Here is a 7,422-nt window from a genome sequence, read left to right as displayed (position 1 = left end):
GAAACTTTTAAAACATGACACTGACAAAAATCATGAAGAAAATATTGATGGAAAAAGTAAAAACCTTCAATACATTACATTTTTCTATAAGTTAAAAGAGAAAAAAGACCAGTTAGGAAAAATTCACATAATGACATGAAGTGTACATATAAGAGCACTCACACAGGTCAGTAAGAAAAATAACATTTCAGAAGAAAAATAGGTCAAAATATGAATAGACAATTCAGAAAAGAAAGAAAAAATCAGGGACTTCCCTGGCCTGCCAATGCAGAGGACACGGGTTCAATCCCTGGTCCAGGAAAATCCCACATGCCGCGAAGCAACTAAGCCTGTGCACCACAACTACTGAGCCTGCGCTCTAGAGCCCACAAGCCACAGCTACTGAGCCCGTGTGCCACAATTACTGAAGCCCACATAGCTAGAGGCCGTGCTCCACAACAAGAGAAGCCACCACAATGAGAAGCCCACGCACCGCAACCAAGAGTAGCTGCCGCTCACCGCAACTAGAGAAAGCCAGCGTGCAGCAACGAAGATCCAATGCGGCCAGAGATAAATAAATGAATAAATTTATTAAAAGAAAGAAAAAATCATGTGGCCAATAAACTCATGAAAAAAAGGTCAGCCTCATTAACTTCTTCATGTATGCAAACATTTAAGCAATACTACTTATCAGCCACTGTTCTGGAATACCTAGTGATAGGGGTAAAAAGCATGATTTCTGTGGGAATAAAATTATGTAAGTTCTTTCCTTGATTCAGAAATGTATGAAATCAGAAATGTGGGAATAATTTTTAAAAAAAGAATAACTAATGCCAGTCACATGACCTATAATCCTTTTCCCATTCAAGCTCTATGTTACACATTTCTGTTCTTTCCTCCCAGTAGAAACTAAGAATACAAAGTATTTATAACTCAGGGAAGTAAACAAAGAACCTATTGCCAATGAATCAGATTGAAACAAGCTGGAACACTAAGTAAAACTTAAAACATGGTTCTGCTCCATGATAAGCAAATTCTCTGTGGTGTTACTCTTTGCTAATAACTATTACACATCAGTCAACTAATTTATAAATTAATTAGACAAAAGGTAAGTACTGTCGTCCTGCCAAACTTAATCTGAACAATCTTTAAACACCTTCCAACGTATTCTTTAACTTCTAGGTTTAAACAAATTGCTTGATAAAGTGAGATATGCTGTCTTTTTCAAATTTTAAATTAAAAAAAGTTAAATAAAATAGTGTTCATTATCTGTGCTTTTTATTTTTACCTGAATTATAAATAAAACCACATCTTTTCTCTTGCTTTCTTTCTTGTTAAAATGGCAATACTACCCAAAGCAATCTACAGATTAAATACTATCCCTGTGAAAATACTCATGATATTTTTCACAGAACTAGAAGAAATAATCCAAAAATTTATACGGAACCATCAAAGACCCAGAATTGCCAAAGCAATCCTGAGGAAAAAAAAGCAGGAGGCATAACTCTCCCAGACTTCAGACAATACTGCAAAGCTACAGTAATCAAAACAGTGTGGTATTGGTTTAAAAAATTAAAAAAGACATATGGGTCAATGGAACAGAATAGAGAGCCCAGAAATTAACCCACATGCCTATGGTCAATTAATCTTCAACAAAGGAGGCAAGAATATAAAATGGGAAAAAGTCTCTTTAGCAAGTGGTGCTGGGAAAGTTGGACAGCTGCATGTAAATCAATGAAATTAGAACACACCTTCATACCATGCACAAAAATAAACTCAAAATGGCTTAAAAACAAACAAGACATGACACCATAAAACTCCTAGAAGAGAGCATAGGCAAAACATTCTCTGGCATAAATCATGCCAATTTTTTTTTTTTTTTTTGCGGTATGCAGGCCTCTCACTGTTGTGGCCTCTCCCGCTGTGGAGCACAGGCTCCAGACGCGCAGGCCCAGTGGCCACGGCTCACAGGCCCAGCCGCTCCACTGCACGTGGGATCTTCCTGGACCGGGGCACGAACCTGCATCCCCTTCGTCGGCAGGCAGACTCTCAACCACTGTGTCACCAGGGAAGCCTGCTGATGTTTTCTTAGGTCAATCTCCCAAAGCAATAGAAATAAAAACAAAAATAAATTTACAAGCTTTTGCACAGCAAAGGAAACCATTAAAAAAAATGAAATGACAACCTACAGAATGGGAGAAAATATTTGCAAATGATTCTGCAGACAAGGGCTTAATCTCCAAAATATACAAACAGCTTATACAACTCAACAACAAAAAACCAAAGAACCTAATTGAAAAATGGACAGAAGACCTTAATAGACATTTCTCCAAAGAAGACATACAGATGGCCAGTAGGTACATGAAAAGATGCTCAACATCACTAATTATTAGAGAAATGAAAATCAAACTACAATGAGATACCAACTCACACCAGTCAGAATGGCCATTATTAAAAAGTTTACAAACAAGTGCTAGAGAGGGTGTGGAGAAAAGGGAACCCTCCTACCCTGCTGGTGGGGATGTAAGTTGGTGCAGCCACTATGGAAAACAGTGTGGATGTTCCTCAGAAAACTAAAAATAGAGCTACCGTATGATCCAGCAATCCCACTCCTGGATATATACCCAGACAAAACTATAATTCAAAAAGGTACATGCACCCCTATGTTCATAGCAACAATATTCACAATAGCCAAAACATGGAAACAACCTAAATGTCCATTGACAGATAAATGGATAAAGAAGATGTGGTACATATATACAATGGAATACTACTCAGCCGTAAAAAAAAGAACAAAATAATGCCATTTGCAGGAACACGGATGCAACTAGAGATTATCATACTAAGTGAAGCAAGTCAGAAAGAAAAAGACAAATACCATATGGTATCACTTACATGGCACAAATGAACCTATCTACAAAACAGAAACAGACTCAGACATAGAGAACAGACTTGTGGTTGCCAAGGGGGAGGGGGTCAGGAAGGAAGGACTGGGAGTTTGGGATCAGCAGATGTAAACTATTATATATAGGATGGATAAACAACAAGGTCCTACTGTATAGCACAGGGAACTATATTCAATATCCTGTGATAAACCATAATGGAAAAGAATATTTAAAAAAAGAATATATGTGTATAACTGAGTCACTTTGCCGTACAGCAGGTTGGCATAACATTTTAAATCAATTATACTTCGATTAAAAAATTAAATTAAAATAAAAAGAAATGAAAGGGGAGAAAATAACAGTCGATACCACAGAGATACAAAAATATCCTAAGAGAATACTATGGACAGTTATATGCCAACTAATTTGACAACCTAGAAGAAATGGACACATTTCCAGAAACATTCAGCCTGGCAAGATTGAGTCAAGAAGAAACAGACAATTTGTACAGATCGATAACTAGAAGTGAAATGTAATTTAAAAATTCCCGGCAAACAAAAATCCAGGACTGGATGGCTTCATGGGGGAATTCTACCAAACATATAAAGAAGGTGGTATACTTCTCAAACTATTTTTAAAAATTGAAGAGGAGGGAATACTCCCATATTCATTCTACAAGCCACCATTACCTTGATACCAAAACCAGACAAAGACACTACCAAAAAAAAAAAATTACAGGTCAATATGTTTAATGAATATAGATGCAAAAATCAACAAAATATTAGCAAGCTGAATCCAACAATACATAAAAAGGATCATACACCATGATCAAGTTGGATGTATTCCAGGATCACAAGGATGGTTCAACATAAGTCAATCAGTGTGACACACCACATTAACAAAAGACAAAAGCCACATGATCATCTCAATAGATGTGGAAAAAACATTTGACTAAATTCAATACCCATTCATTATAAAAACTCACATCAAAGTGAGTATAGAGGGAACATGTCTCAATATAATAAAGAACATTTATGACAAACCCATTGAGCCAATGTAATACACGATGGTGAAAAGCTGTAAGACTTCCTGCTAAATTCAGGAATAAGACAAGGATGCCCACTCTCACCATTTCTATTTAAGATAGTATTGGAAGTCCTAGCCACAGCAATCAGACAAGAAAAAGAAATAAAAGGTATCCAAATTGGAAGGGAAGAGGTAAAACTATCACTACTTGCAGATGACATGACACTTTATTTACATAGAGAACCCTAAAGTCTCCACCCCAAAACTATTAGTACTAATAAATTAATTCAGCAAGTTTGCAGGATACAAGATTAATTAATATACAGAGATCTATTTCATTTCTTTAATACTGAAATATCAGAAAGAAAAACTAAAAACAAAAATCCCATTTAAAATCACATTAAAAAAAAAACCTAGGAATAAACTTAACCAAGGAGGTGAAATACCTATACTCTGAAAACTATAAAATACTGATGAAGAAAACTGAAGATGATTCAAAGAAATGGAAAGATATCCCAGGCTCTTGGATTGGAAGAATTAATATTATTAAAATGGCCATACTACCCAAAGCAGTCTACAGATTTCATGCAATCCCTATCAAAATACCCAGGACATTTTTCACAGAACTAGAACAAATAATCCTAAAATTTACACGGAACCACAAAAGACCCCAAATTACCAAAGCAATCCTGAGGAAAAAGAACATAGCTGGAGGTATAACCCTCCCAGACTTCAGACGACACTACAAAGGTATACCAATGAAAACAGCATGGTATTGACACAAAAACACACACATGGATCAACAGAACAGAATAGAGAGCCCAGAAATAAACCCATTCACCTATGGTCAATTAATCTATGATAAAGGAGGCAAGAATATATGATGGAGAAAAGACAGTCTCTTTAACAAGGGGTGCTGGGAAAACTGCAGAGTTACATGTGAAACAGTGAGGTTAGAACATTCCCTCACACCATATACAAAAATAAATTCAAAATGGTTTAAAGATCTAAATGTAAGACATGAAACCATAAAACTCCTAGAAGAGAACATAGGTAAAACACTCTTTGACATAAATTGTAGTAATATTTTCTTGGATCAGTCTCCCAAGGCAAAAGAAACAGAAGCAAAAGTAAATGGGAACTAATTAAACTTAAAAGCTTTTGCAAAGCAAAGGAAACCATCAAGAAAACAAAAAGACAGCCTACGGAATGGGAGAAAATATTTGCAAATGGTGCTACTAACGAGGAGTTAATATCCAAAATATACAAAGAGCTCATACAATCCAATATCAAAACTAAACAATCGAATCAAAAAATGGGCAGAACCAACAAGGATCTACTGTATAGCACAGGGAGCACGGCTCAGTACTCTGTAATAACCTAAATGGGAAAAGAATTTGAAAAAGAATAGATACATGTTAAAAAAAAAGAAAAAAGAAAAGAAAAAAAGGATAAGGACTTCCCTGGTGGCACAGTGGTTAAGAATCCACCTGCCAATGCAGTGGACACGGGTTTGAGCCCTGGTCTGGAAAGATCCCACGTGCCATGGAGCAACTAAGCCTGTATGCCACAACTACTGAGCCTGCGCTCTAGAGCCCATGAGCCACAACTACTGAGCCTGCGTGCCACAACTACGGAAGCCCGCACACCTAGAGCCTGTGCTCCGCAACAAGAAGCCACCGCAATAAGAAGCCCATGTACCACAACAAAGAGTACCCCCCCCCGGCCGCAACTAGAGAAAGCCCGCATGCAGCAACGAAGACCCAATGCAGCCAAAAATTAATTAATTAATATTTAAAGAATGGGCAGAAGACCTGGATTGACATTTTCCCAAAGAAGACATACAGGTGGTTAACAGGCACATAAATGGTGGTTAACATTGTGAGTTATTAGAGAAATGCAAATGAAAAGCACAATGAGGTATCACCTCACACCTATCAGAATGGCCATCATTATAAGGTCTACAAATAACAAATGCTGGAGAGGGTGTGGAGCAAAGGGGCTCCATGCGCACTGTTGCTGGGAATGTAAATGGGTACAGCCACTATGGAGAACAGTATGGAGGTTCCTTAAAAAACTAAAACTAGAGCAATGACCCAGCTCTATTTGACCATATGACCCAGCAATCCCACTCCTGGATATATACCTGGAAAAAATGAAACCATTAATTCAAAAAGATACATGCACCCCAGAGTTCATAGGAGCACTATGTACAGTAGCCAGATGCCCAGCAACAGATGATTGGATTAAGAAGATGTGCAATACACACACACACACACACACACACACACTCATACACACACAGTGGAATATTACTCAGCCATAAAAAAGAATGAAATACTGCCATTTGCAACAACATGGATGGGCCTAGAGAATATTATGCTTAGTCAAATAAGTCAGACAGAGAAAGACAAATACTATATGGTATCACTTATATGTGGAATCTAAAAAATAATACAAATGAAAGTATGTACAAAACAGAAACAGACTCACAGATACAGAAAATAACCTTGTGTTTACCAAATGGGAGAGAGAAGGGGGAGGGACAAATTAGGGGTATGGGATTAACAGATATAAACTACTATATGCAAAATAGATAAGCTACAAGGATATACCATAGGGCACAGGGAGTTATACTCATTGTATTATAATAACCTATAATGGAAAATAATCTGCAAAAATACTGACTCATGGGAATTCCCTGGCAGTCCAGCAGTTAGGACTTAGTGCTTTCTCTACAGGGGCCTGGGCTTGATCCCTGGTTGGGGAACTAAGATCCCACAAGCTGTGTGGTGTAACCAAAAAAACAAAAAATACTGAATCACTCACTATGCTGTACACTTGAAACTAACACAATATTATAAATCCACTATGTTTCAAAAAAAAAAAAGAATTAAAAAAATTTTTTTTTAATTTTGGAAGTTCCCTGGTGGCCTAGTGATTAGGATTCGGAGCTTTCACTGCCGTGGCCTGGGTTCAATCCCTGGTTGGGGAACTGAGATCCTGCAAGCCATGTGGTGTGGCCAAAAAAAAAAAAATTTATGGGTTCTAATGCATTGCTGATGGGACTGTAAGTTGGCATATATCTGGATGTATGTACACACACATATACAAATATATTTATGGTTCAGGTTAAGGGAAAAATAAAAAATATCTACAAAAATACTTTTTAAAGGTAAAGTATGCTATGATAATTTTCATATTACATGTGACGTTAAACCTTTGTCAACGTATACAGTTCATCCTGGGATTTATATAAACCTGAAACAAGCCAACAAAATGGAGTAAAGGCTTAGAGAGTGCTTAAAAAACAGCTAGAAAAAGGCGTGAGACCTGGGAAGAAGAGACTGTGTAACTCAGAGCAGCCTCAGGACTCAAGGATGGCCCTCACCTAGGTGTTGGCCAGCACACCTAAGTCCATGACCATGGGTCCCACCCACCCTGGGCAGTCATATCTGTGTACAGACAAAGCCTCCCAGGCGAGAAGAGAGGAGTGAGGAAGGCTGCTGTTTCCTTCTTTGTTTTGCTTGAG

The sequence above is a fragment of the Stenella coeruleoalba genome (assembly GCF_951394435.1).
Source record: "Stenella coeruleoalba genome assembly, chromosome: 5".
NCBI lineage: Eukaryota > Metazoa > Chordata > Mammalia > Artiodactyla > Delphinidae > Stenella > Stenella coeruleoalba.
The sequence above is the reverse complement of the archived record's forward strand: the minus strand, read 5'-3'. Positions refer to the sequence as shown.